Below are 14,019 nucleotides of genomic sequence, written 5' to 3'. Positions count from 1 at the left end.
GTGAGTACGATCCTAAAGCAATCCTATAACAAACAACTCGTAAGCTCACTTTGTTCAGACTGTCAGCCTAAATCCGATTGAAATCTTTTTAAAATCAGATTGCTTTCATTTACAAACACACTGAATGTGCAAATCAGAGGCAGTTTTAAATCAGATTCAGATCGGATTCCTGAAGATGTGTCTCAGTCTGGATGCTCTACCTGTTTGGATCAGATTTCAATACATCACTTGAAAGCTGACATGGACATTCAAGTTCACAGGATTGTATGGATCTATGGTGAAAACTCATTTAAAACATGATGTGGGGACATGATAAAAGAAATTAAGTATTTTGTAGAAAGCGAGGTCACGGAGGGTCTTTTTCCGCTTTTGGCAATATAACTGCTAAGTACGTATGTAAAAGCTTCACCCTTAAATTTTCCAAATGAACTGTGTTTTCAAGAAGAGCGCCTGGCTTAACCACAGTATGGAAATGGAGAACAGCAGTCCCTGGACAGAGGACGACATGAAATGTCTGATTGTACTTTGGGTAGATGCATCAGCACAGACTAAGCTAAAAAGAATGTACAGTAACAGGGTGATGTATAAGGAAATATCACGGTGCATGTGAGCCTTCAGCAACATTACCAAGATCCAATGCAGACAGGTCAGCAAAGTGTCAGATTTGGGCCGCCGGTCTGAACAGAGTCAAAACCGATCTGATCACTTTCAGACCACACTGGGGACAGCCAGTCTTAGAAATCAGATTTGTGGAACAAATCAGATTTGCCTGAAATCTGAACAAGTAACGCTCTGGTAAATTTTGCTGTTGGTGTAAAGCAGGGTGTTGTCTTACTCTACTGATGCGATAGCTAGGGGTATAATCGTTGACATTTTCATGGTATGATGACCTAGTCTAAAAATATCATGGTTTCACGCTATCATGGTAGTGATTAATTGTTTGAAAAAAACCACACAACCCAGTGGGTAAAATAAAAGAATAATGTATGACAAAATCATACAAAAGTACAAAAGTCCTTTTACACAAGGGGAGTGGTGGCTGAGGTGGCTCAGGGTGGCTCTAGGTTGTTGGTTTGGGGATCTGAAGATCTGGGTTTGAGCCCTGCTCTCCGTGGGTTGCCCCACCCCTTACTACCCAGCCATTGTATGCAGTGCCGGTCACAAACCCGCTTAGAAAATGGGAGGGTTGAACCATGAAGAGCATCCGGTGGAAAATCTGTGCTACGTAGTGTGCTGATCGGATGGTCCTCTGTGGCGAGCTCTTTACTGGAGCAGCCGAGAGAAAGTATTAGATGTCACTTTGCACAAAAAGATTGAAACTTATGCATAAAATATTTTGTTAGACAGTAAGGTATTTTATTGTTACGTAAAATAAAAGGAGCCGAAAAAAGTGTCAAAAAACATAGAATAAGCTAGACGTTGGTTAAGTTCTTGTCAAGCGTCATGTTATTCTGTGCCTTTGATAAAGTTATTGATATATACTCGGATTGACGACGGAAGGTACAGTAGCTATGTATAGCATTCAGAGCATTAGTAGGTTTTTACAGCCAAAGGGTGTTGAATGTACCCGCATCCCTGATGTGGAGAAACAGAGCCTGCTGTAGTATTATCAGGTGAAGCCCTGAGGGAGAAGTGTGGCAAAATCTACCTTATGTTTCGCAGGAGTCCCAGGCAGACGCAAATGGGATGAGAACCACTGTTGAAAGGAAATTAATTGGGTTAGGAAAAAAAAATGGAAATGAACAGAAGTGAATTTTTATCAGTATTTCGAAAAGGTCAGTGGTGAGGTAACCATGACATCCTTCCTGTAAGCATACATGGTTGTGACTGTGTGAACACATCAGACTATTGTACTAGATTTTTTATTTTTTTTTTTGGTATCGAACAAAAAACAAACCCTGACTAAACCGACATTTTAATTGGCCTTTAAATTCAATCTTTTTTGAATATGAAGAAACGGTGTGCACAGACAAAGCAAATGAAAAAGTTTGCTGTTGAACAAACCACAGATGTGTTGAATTGACGTTGCATCATTAATGGTTATAAAAGCAAACAACGTTTTATTACAAATTTTCCTTTCTTTTTTCCGGTAAATGAGTTGCATATAGTTATAAGCTGGAGTCCTGCTCTGCCGAGCGAAATAGAATGAGCTGTAGGATGATTGAAATAAATAGGGTACCTTAGGAGGTGATTAAGGATGTGATGAAAGAACAGCTTGCTTTGACGTACGCAAGCGTGCTGTGAGATTACGTATATGAAATCTTTTGGGAAGGACGGGCTGTCCATTAAGTGAGGTTTTCTTGGATGAAAATAGCTAAGTTTCTCATCTCCTGTTCTGCTCTTCGTTTATGTGTAAGAATAAAGTCTTCATGTCTTTCTGTCTCTGGTGCTACTTTTAACTGACAGTCAATAGCATCTTTTTTTTTGTCTTTTCCTTTTTCTTCTTCTTTTCCTTCACGCATGCTATCATCCATTCCTCACCGTAAGATCAATGATTAAATGCAGCACATGGCAGTAACTAGCTTTTGATTGTGTATTCTGTTGGTTGAAAAGAGATCCATTCAAATAGAATTTAATCCATTTTCTTTTATTGGTCATCAGATTCCAACCTGCGTCTAATCCGGCCTAGTCCAGAAGACACACCGCTGGATTGTTGTGGAAGAACAGAGCCGTTGAATTAATTTACCTTTAGAGGTATGTGTTTTCTTTTTTATGTGGTGTATACCTGTACTATCCGTAGTACCCGTGGTTTCAAATGATATTGTTTGCTTCAAGGTTTATCCGCCGGTGCATCTGTAGCCTAGTTGTGTGTTCAAATCCCATTCTTGTGTTTGAGGAAAGATTTACGCCTTTAGTTGCTTGAGTGTCGCTGTGCAATAACTGTTCCTGCACTCTGACCACAAGCTCCTAACCCCTAACCCTTAAGCCCTAACCATAACCATAACCTAGGGATAACATAAAAAAAAAATGTGGCTTTGAAGGAGAAATACGAGGCGCGTTCAAGTCAAATCAAGACTTTTCTTGATTGATTTTGCAGAATAACAGAATGCAGTTGGAAGAGGAAAACCGGTGTTTATTTCTAGTTGTAATCCATAAATTATTTAACCTAACGCTGGCCTCCCAAGATCTCCAAGTGTTGTTGAATGATTGTGTGTCCAGTTTCCACAGCCAGGTGCGTCTCTTTCTTTTAGAGTCTAATCACTGTACTGTACTGTGCCTGAAGTCTTCGGTGAATGTTAAACGATTTTACGGCTACGTTGACAAGAAAGTCCCGGTTTAAATCGAACACCCTTGTAAAACTGTATGAAGTGGAAATGCATAATTTAATGTTTCCCCTTGTTGGTTGTCTTGGTGTGTTATTGATTATATACGACATTGTGAAGTGGAGAATACAGCTGAAAGTGTTCTGCATTCTACCAGTTATTTGATGGCATACAGTACAGCATAAGTATTCCTTGTATTTTTATGGTGTACTGGTGTTTGTTGAGCTTGGCTTACTGCCATCGAGTCTTACACGTTCTTCCGGTGTCTTTGTGGGTTTCCTCTGTGCTCTCTGGGTTTATCGCACATCCCATGAACATGCTGTTGGGTGGTTTGGCTACATCAGAATGCCCCACGATGTGAATGAGTGTGTGATTATGTGTCTTTATGGTGCTCTGCGATTATATAAGTGATGATCAGTACAAACCCATGATGTCTGATGATGCTTCAGTAGAAATGTCTTAGATGTAGTAAACCTCTGGCATGGCAGAACTGTGTGTATTGTTTTCATCTCACTGAGGCTTGCATTTGCTTGTTACTGATAACCATCATCATCGGAGTGTGTGGATTAGATGTGCTAAAATGGTTGTCCCATATAGAGGTTTTTTTTTCTTTCTGTTCCTTAAGGTGTGTTTCTTTCCCTTATCTGACCAGCTCTCCTCAAAGGGAGTGCCAGGCCACGTGTAATTATGCGTCCTTAATCACCTGAAGTCCCTCGATCTGACATTCTTTAACCTCGCTGTAAATGGGTTATTATTACTTTTGAAAACCCCGTCTGTGGTTTCAGTCGAGAAAGTCTTTATTTAGCATTGCTCGAAAGTGAAACACTATTTGGACAGTTTTATAACCGAAGGCAGAAGAGAAATAATCCCTCGGTCACATTTCATATTCATTTTAAATACAAAGAACAAGGGGGAAAATGAAAATGAAAAGATCTCTATTTTTATTAAGAGTGCAGTTAACACAATAAATGTTTGATTGTTTGATTTTAAAGTTTATATCAGGCATTCTATGAGATTTATTTTTTTTCTTTAAAGCAATATCGCACTACAGGAAGGGCTGTTGTACTGAATATCAGCACAGCGGTGATGTGCCCGTACTCAGTCACGAGAACGCAGCCCAAGTGCTGAAGATCTCACAGTCGTACTGATATTTAGTACAACGGCATGCCCTTGAGTGTGATGTTGCTTTTATACAACAGCTCTACAAACAGCATTTATCATCAACAGATTCTAACTAGTTTCTTTGTTGAACCTGTTTTCTTTTGCTCTGGGAGTACGTATCCTTCCACAACCAGGGGAACTAAATAACCACTACTTTTACAGTATCTGGTACTATGTAGGCAAAAGGTGACCAGACTAAACCCTAGAGGTGATGGACAGTCCTGAGATACATAAAAGATGTATTTTGTATTTACAGACGTATTTTCTATACAGTAGGTTAACTTGTGTGTTTCTGGGTTGAACCCAGAATAGCATTAAACGGAAAGCTAGCATGTTAAGTCCCTTTTTCCACACACCAAGTAGTGCCCTTGATCAAGGGTTTGAGAACCATTTTGAATTCAGGTTCGTGTTAGAAGCTAGTTAGCCTTGTAGTTCGTATTAGCCACGAACAAAACAACACGGAACGTTCCAACCTACTTCCACCCATACTGGCGACCGACAAGTATGATTAACAATTGTTAGAACACCTGTGATGCGGAGTGATGTGTGGAGTTAAACGTCGTAAAACGCCTCTCGTCCAATCAGATCACTCGATGACACAAATGTGAATTGCCTGTGTAAGAACAAGCCATGAGAACAGTTTCAATGCTCCCAAAGATTGATGCCACAAGTCTCTTATTCTGTATTATCGCCATTCGTAGGCAAGATATTTTCTCAGTTCCTGGTTTTATGATAGTGGTTGAATCTAACACTTTTCTCCGAGGTTTCCCCATTGGTGTTCATTTTGTTTGAGATTTGGTAACTCTGAGGCTTGCTGCATTACGGACCTGGACACGGTCTTCCAGGACGACACCACACCCTCCAGGACAGAAAAGTTTCATTGTAGCAGAAACCGGATGGATTTTAATGGACACATTTTAATACAACAGGTCTGTCGGTTTTCCCTTTAATTTATCCTCTGTCTGTATATCCAAGTTGCTCTATAAACGGCCACGTCTGTGGGGTGTGCCAACATTTCCATTTACCATTATGAGATTGCGCTTCCTCAGTGTGAGCCTGCTTGCTTAATCTCATGTCTTCAGAATGAAAAAGATAAACGACTATGATGACGAGCCACATTTTGGACATGATGAGTATACAGTCACATGTAGTAATAATAGTAGTGATGATAAGACAGAAGTATTACATAGACTACAGAGGTGTGCTCGCGCTATATATTTTTTTTCTCTCTTTCATACACACACACGGACAGAAAAATTGTGATGCTTGGCATTTCTTCTGGTGCCAAACATTTTTGTGCCCTGATGAAAAGCTATGCTTGTAGCCTGCCGAGCACTCGGCTTGATTGATGAGGGCTGCAACAGCTTCCATAGTCGGCCAGGTCCTGCAGCACACACACTCGCACACGCTCACATGCGCACACGTGGGTTTACATTTATGCTGAATCAGCCAAACCGACAATGATTGCGGTACTTTGAGCCGATCAACATGAGGATCTGGCGGTGGATTACGCTGCATGTGTCCCGCATGTATTTAGGCTGATGCGCCTCAGCAGTTGGCAGGGGTTTGCGGTCATGCCCAGGTTGCACGATTAACTAAGGCTGTGTTTACATGCAATGTTTACATGCATTACAGTTCTTAAAGACCACTTGGCTTAGACCGGACTGCCTTTCTCATAACCCTGTGCAATTATCAGCCTTTACTTGGCAGCTCCTCAGACGGCACGAACCACACGTTTGGCTTTCAAGTGGCTTTGGCCAGTGCGGCCAGCGAGTGGCATTCCAGGCAGCGAGAGCAAGCCGAATCAGTTTTTGCCCCCAAATCTTTCTCCCATTTTTGTCTCCATATTTGGAAATGTTTACCTCCTTGTGGCTACACAGTGCAGGAGGAAGACTGCATATGAGTCATTTGAACAGCATAAGGGCCTGCCTGTGGATCCTCCTCAATAAAGCCATAGTGAGTAAGGCTTGCTCTCGAGGCTACACACACGCGCACACGCGCACACGCGCACACACACTGGATACATTGTGAGTACCGAACATAACTTTTTTTTTTCAAAAATCCTGAACGTTGTACGTGTCTTGTCCCTATCCTTTTAGTCTCACCTTCTCAGCAATTTTCTCTCTCTCTCTCTCTCGCTCTGTCTGTCTGTTTGTCTGTTTGACTTTGCCTCTCAGCTAATGTAAGAAGAGTAGAGGTAGAGGATGTGGTTAGTGCCTGGCTGTAAGATCGGACGTGTTTCATTCATTGTTTGCTGTGATGGTATGGAGATAGCAGTCTTGCTGAGGTGTTTGGGCATGTATAATAGACTAGCTCGAATGGAGCAACCTCCCTTGACCGCTTGCACTTCATCATGATGTATTTGTATAATGGGGAGCATTTCTATGCATTTTTTAACTCAACAGGTTGACTGAATATTTCAATCACCTACTAATGATGTAATAGGTCAGTTGTCTTTGTTTGGTTCCTGTTTATTAACCGTCAGGTCTGATCTTCGTATTTCAATGCTATTTATAAAATTTACACTTCGAACTTGTTGGAGTAAAACATTTGATATGAGTTTGAAAAAAAAGAAAAAGATAAATGCATTGTAATAGAAAATAGGGCAGCGTTTGTTTTTATGACTAAAAAGCAGCTTTTGATTGTTGTATATAATAAACAATTTCTAAATGATCACTTTCTTATACTGTATACAGTAACTCTCTCAACATTTATGTTTTTACATAATATCAATAAAAAACCATTTGTGCTTTAGGTCTGAAGGTTTCAAACAAAACGTATATACTATAAATATAGTTGGCAAATATCTTTAGATTTAACAAATTAGTAATTCATATAAAGAATTTTTTATCGCAGGACGTTATATATCACTATATTATCAGGTTCATCACATCACACACAAAAAGTGACTTATGTACACTTTCTGCCCCAGAGCAAGTTTTGAATGTTACTCACATCTACACATTTCACATTTCTAACTACATATTTATTTCTCCAAACCGCAGAAAACTGTACAAACAAATGTATGTGCAATACTGTACCGTCTTATTTTCTTTTGATCTTTTTGCTGTTACATGTGAAATGTTTTTAATCTTCCCGGGTCACGCTGTTCACTTGTGCAATATGTTAAGTGCAAAATCATCTCTGCTGTTTTAATATCTCTAATGAACATCAATATCTAATCACTTATGTTATTATGTATGCCCTTTTACATATTTATATTCATCCTTTATTACTTTCATTCTATTTGTTCCATATGGAGGGGCACTTAATTTCGTTGTGCACTGTGCAATGACGATAAAGAGTCTGTCTGTCTAACTCTATATTAGAAGACAATGGTATGGATACAAAGTTTTCTTTAAGTTCAACAGTCTTGCACAATGTGAAAGCATGCAAAATAGTCTAAGTACAACTTTCCTGGAAATTCATGAAAGCCAGTTTCATCATAGCATTTGCATTGGGACTACACTTGATGATTCTGTTCTTCTGCATCTACTGACTTTCACGTCATTAAGTAATAATTGAATAATTACATACGTTTTTTGTTGGCGTCAGTGTTGTTTTAATGTAGAAAAAACATTAAATAAGAAGGTGTGTCCAAATTTTAGACTGTTTTCGTATACCTCCTCCTCTGTCTATTTCCATCTCTGCCATACCATACATGGTATTTTCTGTGTTTGCTTTTCTTCACTTGCTTCTCAGAAGCTAACACATGGCGCTGCTTTTTCCTTTTTTTAATAGATCCTGTGATGGTCCTGCTATTAGTTGTTCTTTGTGTGCGTGTTCCTTCTAACCATATCCACGTGTATTTGTGTTAATGCACCTGTTGGATACTTTGATCAGTGGTACTCTTATTGAAAACCAGAAGCTAAGGTCCAAGTGGACACTAATGGATCATGGCATGAGGACTTTTCGTGCCATACGTTTATCTGGAAGTGCTTTTTTTTTTCTTTTTTTTTGGACCGGCCAATTTGCAGACATTAAATATACAGAGATATGGTTTATTATTGATGGTTTAAGTTGGCCATCTGGATTGCCTGCTCTGTTTTCATGTGTCTAATATAAGACAGGGAGCACTTTAAAAAGAGCAGCAATCAGACTTTAGTAAACATTGCATTCATAAATTTATTAACTACTGTAGCCCACCAGGCAACTAAAAGCTCCAGTGTGCTGCTCAGTCCCATGTTTTTTGTGGCCAAGAAAAGTTAAAAAGTGGTAGCTAATTTAATGTAATAACATACTGTGTACTAGCTGGCTTGTTGACTCTAATGGAAACAGTCATGTTTCGGTTCAGGAACAAGATCATGTTTGTGTCCTAGCCAAAAAGTCACTCAGTCATGAGCTGCGGTGTTTGGTTCTCGCATCACCTATACATGCATAAGGTTTTATATTGTCGGTGTGTCGAAGGGAACACTCCAGGCAATCCTCACATGTGATTTAAACATACGCCATGTTGCTGCCAAGTTCGTCCCCAGGCTACTGACCCAGGAGCAGAAGGAACATCATTTCGAATTCTGTCAAGAACTCGGTCGATGTGTCGTGGATGACCGGCCCATCGTGTCAAGGATCGTTACCCGGGGCGAAATTTGGGTGTATGCATACGACTCAGTCTGACAACAGTCTTTACAATGGAAGAGCCCATCATCCCCATGACTGAAATAGGCAAGTCAGGTGCGCAGCTCGACCAAGTGCATACTCATCGTCTATTTCGACATTTATGGCATCGTGCATTGAGAATTCATTCCCATCTCAAAACTTTCAAAATCCGAAAATGTTGATACCTTATATTACTTTTGTAAATCTGTCAATTTGTATATTTTAACCTAAATTCTATCATTAATTTCATCAAATTTTAATCTTTCTGTCCTATTCTCTCTTTCCATTTTTAAAGATCAAAGATAGTAATATGATCTAGATGTCCCAGGCGCCTTGCTATTACATTGTGATGCTATTTACCTGATTTACACATTGTACTTCTGTGCAAATCAAAATGGCTGAAAAATACCCAAATTTACAAGGTACAGCACAGTTACTCAGATAAAAAAAAAAAAAGTTTTAAAGTTCAAACACTCACTTAAAGTATGTACAAGAAATATGTTCTAAAAATCTGCCTCAAATATGTCACAGATTTTAGGTACTGATGGTAAATTGGTCTTCTTTTCAACAAAAAAATGTGGGGAAAAAATAGGTCACTAAGAACAGCTTTATTCCTTACCACTCTACCGTCAGCTACGTAGTTTAATAAGAAGAGAATCTACAATCTACAGTTGTGGAATGTTAATACCTAGTTCTCTCAATACAAACTGTACAAACCAACCAAAGGACTTGTCACGTCTAGTAAAGTTTAGTCGGTATGAATTCATATTGTTACTGTAAATCTTTTGAAAAACTTACATAACTGTAGATGTTTGTAGTGATGAAAATGTAGCAAGCGGAAAATAGAGAATTTTCTTGTGAAAGGGAGCAAGTAAGGTAAAAGGTTTTGGGTGAAAAGGAAAACTCAAGTAAAAGGCAGATGCTTAAAAAAAACATCAAAGTAAAAAAAACTTTAATTACCTGGGTCAAGTCAGGCAGTTCATATGAAATTATTTCTTTCCATCTTAAGCACTGACATTACTTAAAATAATGTCAAATTGTCTGTACTTTTTTTATATTCTTTGATATTCGTTAACAAAAAAAAAAAATTAACATGTCACTGTAAAAGGCTTGAATACCTCTGTAGATCCGCACAGGTTTCCTGACTCGTTCCTTTCCATAAAGTTGCACTGATTTTCCCACTATTGATTTGTTTTTACTTTTATCAGAGCATGATATTTTTTTTCCATATTACACTTGTGCATGTGCTATTTTTGCCACTTTTCCTATCAACGCGGATCATCTCCAGGTCACTGTTTATTATAGTTGCTGTCTGGGAGGAAGCGGCGCAGTTACCCAGTGTTTTGTCGTGTTGCATTCAGCAGGTTTGCTCGTCTCAGCTGAACGCTAACGTTTCCCGTGAACAAGGCCTTGTTCGGTCTGTGTACATGAAGTGCCGGAGAATACTATCAGTACTTTTTGGCGTGGGTAAGACTTGATGTGTTTGGACAGAGCAGAAATAATACCTATCATTCCTTTCAGGAAAACGCACGTCTCCAACTCTCTTTTAAAGCATAAGTGGCCCATGTTTGGGCAAAGAATTTGGTGAATGCAAATGAAGCTTAGCTCGTAGTGGCGCCACATCTGGGGATGGGGGGTGGAAGGGGGCTGCACATTTCTTCTTGACTTTTTTTTCTTCTTCCCCTGATGAATGGCTTTTATTTCATAATGAGCGAAGGTTTAGTTTATTCTGCTATAAGGTCTTCGAATTGCTTCGTGCTACTAAGGTCTTCGAATTTTCCACCAAGTCTTTATAAACAAGTCAATCACGTGCAAGTGTTTAAAACACTGCCTGATTTTATAACAATAGGATGCAAACCTCAACTATTCTAGTAATTGTATTTGGGGGAAAAAATCTGAGACAATTTGAAAGTTGGCAGGAATTTTTGCAAATCTTTCTTTGGAGTTTTGAAGCGCTTAGACTTCCTTAAGCATGTGCCATGTTGAAGTATCGGTATCAGGTGTGTGTCTGATGACTTGGGCACACAGGACTGTCATCTCTAGCTCAGCGTCGGCCTCTTCATCTGTTTGAACGCTCTTCCCTAGCCCATGTTCCAGCAGAAAAAGGTGGGGTGTTAATGGGATTTTGTGTAGCTGACAGGGGCAATGTTCTCGCAGTGAACGATAGAGCAGTGTGATAATCCCATTAGCTTTGGCTCGGTGCTAAGCAGGCCTGTACCGTTTAGCTTCAGGCTGGCTGGCTCTTTAATGCTCGCCTTTTTTTTTTTTTTTTTTTTGATGATAGTGTGATTTAGATTCTTTCACAGCTTCTTATCTTTCATCTCTTGCAAATTTTTCACTGCCAATAAAAGAGGCCATGCATCATGGCTTTTAGAAGCATTCATAAATGCCACTTTTGCAATTTGTGCATTTCTACCCTTGTGTAGTTTTCTTTATCTGCAGAGTAATCTTCACAGGATTACTTCAGATGTCTAATTGTGACATTCATTGGCAGTTTCTATCTTTTTTTTTTTTATACACGCTGCCGCAGTGACACGAGTTGACTGGTGTTAAGGCTTCATGCGAGAGAACAAAGACCTCTGCGCTTTTGGAGACCCAGGTTGGCAGCAGTACAGTAGAACAGCAGGTGGACTTCAGTCTCAATGAATAATTAACAATTTAAACGTTGTCAGAGGTGTCGGGTAAAAGAACGTTTCTAGCACGAATCTGTTTGTGCCCTCTCTTTAACAATGCACATCAGAGATCTGAGTACAGTTCTAATGTCTCTAGTTTTCAATTTAAAGATGTGATTTTTGCTGCTAAGGGTCAACTTTGGAAGCTACAGGATGACGGAAAATGGGCAAACAATTTTTAATGCATGGTTATGGGTGCACAAATACAAATAGAAGTCAAGGCTGCGTCCCAAACCTCATCATTTGGCTCGGGGTTACTGATCGGAAGGTCGACGGTTCAAGCCCTAGCTCTACCAAGGTGCCATTGTTGGGCCCTTGAGCAAGGCCCTTAACCCTGTCTGTTCCACTGGCGCCATTTCACGGCTGACCCTGTGCTCTGACCCCAGCCTCCTACACTGGGCTATTCAAAGACAGATTTTCACTGTGCAGTAATGTATATGTGGCTTAAATGTGGCTAAAAATTTTTAATAAAAATTAGGGCTGATGCCAGTGGTGTAGAAAGACAGTACTGAAGAATGTAACAGTGTATATTATAGGTGTGCTTCATCTACTTATTACAGAAGTGTTTGGAGACTACAATGACTTTATAGTCCACATGATCACAGTTAACACTGTAGGGAAATGCTCAACATCCGCTTTTAGCCACAGTCAGTTATTATCAAGCACTTATTGTGACCTATTGTGATTAAGCATTCTCCCATCATGCATGTGCATAAACGACATCAATGAACGAGTCACCGTTGTTTGTTAGCTAGCTAAAAATATAAGCCCTGGCTGAAAGAAAAAACTCCTCTGTTATCTCATGGTGTGCACTAGACCACAGGGTTGCATGTAGGGGCTTTCCCCGAGACCTGTGTCTCTTTGGGGCTCGTTAGAATAAAAAAAAATAAAATACAGAGAAACATATTAACAAACTATTCTGATTTCATATTTTCCTAATTCCTTTAGATCCAAAGTCCACAGCTATCTATCATCTGTTCAGCGAGGAAAGAAAAACCTCTGACCTTATTCTTCCTACAATATATATGCTATTGTTTGTGGCTCCTCCCAGTGAGCAGGTAGCAGACTTCTTCTTTCGTGTCTGAGGTTGGGGCACGATGATGATGTAAACATGCAAATCTTCTGCAACTTTCAACACACACTAATCCTGCTCTGACTGTGAAGTACTATTTTACTGTTCCAGGATTGTCCGGGTGACTCACACAAACTTGGGAGCATCAGATTATATTGTTTACCGACTTAATAATCATATGCTTATAAAAGAATCCTATACAGTTTGGCTTTAATCGATGTCTTTGTGTCAAATGTGGAAAAAATCTGAGGCCTCATTATGCGTAACACGTTAACCTTATCCCCAGTAGCTTTAAAGATTTTCAATGGAATATACCCTAATTAGCCATAACAATAATACCACCACAGGGTGAATTAAATAATATAGATTATTATTTATATACCAGTAAAATGATGATAGGATCATCATGGGGAAAATAGGGCTGTCCATCTGAGCCGATCTCACAGGTTGTCATTGTATCATAGCCTGCCTTGCATAAGGGGGCCCAGCAGCCACAAAGTTCAAGGTTGTCGATCCAGACTCTATATTATTAATGAAAGAAAAATAAGGCTAGTTTATGTGGTTCCTGCTTACTACAGTTATGGTCCCGAAAAAGCAGAAGTCTGATGAATCCTGGCTTAAGTAAAGATTATTTTAGGGAAGTTCAGTAGTTCAGCTGTACATTTGCGTTCTATAGTTCATCATGCAGGCCATTTAGTTTCAACTGTTCCTCCAATGACCGAGTAGAAATCAGGAAGTGAGAGGTGCACATTTCCCCTCTTGTTTTTAGACATTATTATTTAACTTTTCAGTTTTGCAGGTTACTGTAGCGACTGCGTCCTTGACAGCAAATCTTCTCGGCGCTCGCACATATGCGGAATACAAGAATGGCGAACGTTTCTGAATGTATCAGAACTGATAATGTGGCATGTAGAAATGATCGTCTCCTTTAATGGAAAGGTTTTTCTCGGCCAAATCCGACTTCAGATGACCCTTAGGGAAACAGGTATTAGGTCTGTTTCTATTATATCATCTGTCTTATTGGATAGTAAGATCCAGTCGTATTGGATCTGAAATTAAAAAAATATATATTTTCGGAAAAATGGCTGTAAATCCAGGCTTTTGGGCCACACTCTGTGCGTGAACCAGAGGCAGTGTTACTTTGAATAAAATAAGCGTGTAAACCTTAAAACCGTGCACCATGATATTGCTTAGAAATCGTATGCAATGCATTTAGCATGAGTGTCTTTTACATAATTGATGTGTTCGTTCAGAG

The 14,019-nt window shown here is 39.5% G+C and overlaps 1 protein-coding gene across 6 annotated transcripts in view; it reads left to right on the top strand.

The window, feature by feature from the left end:
* The window catches only part of lpp (LIM domain containing preferred translocation partner in lipoma), a 219,919-nt gene that overhangs the window by 8,406 nt on the left and 197,494 nt on the right, over positions 1-14,019 (top strand). For 2 of the 6 annotated variants that reach the window (XM_053498230.1, XM_053498224.1), the window contains exon 2: positions 2,602-2,694. The exons of 1 other annotated variant lie outside the window; for it this stretch is intronic. The gene's annotated coding sequence lies outside the window, so the exon portion shown is untranslated. Of the gene's footprint in view, positions 1-334; positions 346-2,601; positions 2,695-6,350; positions 6,381-6,416; positions 6,452-14,019 lie in introns of those variants that run through there. 3 more of the 6 variants (XM_053498225.1, XM_053498229.1, XM_053498226.1) reach the window with 3 other exon arrangements.

The sequence above is a fragment of the Clarias gariepinus genome, chromosome 6 (assembly GCF_024256425.1).
Source record: "Clarias gariepinus isolate MV-2021 ecotype Netherlands chromosome 6, CGAR_prim_01v2, whole genome shotgun sequence".
In the NCBI taxonomy this organism is placed as follows: domain Eukaryota; kingdom Metazoa; phylum Chordata; class Actinopteri; order Siluriformes; family Clariidae; genus Clarias; species Clarias gariepinus.
This window is presented reverse-complemented; position numbering and strand designations above follow the sequence as displayed.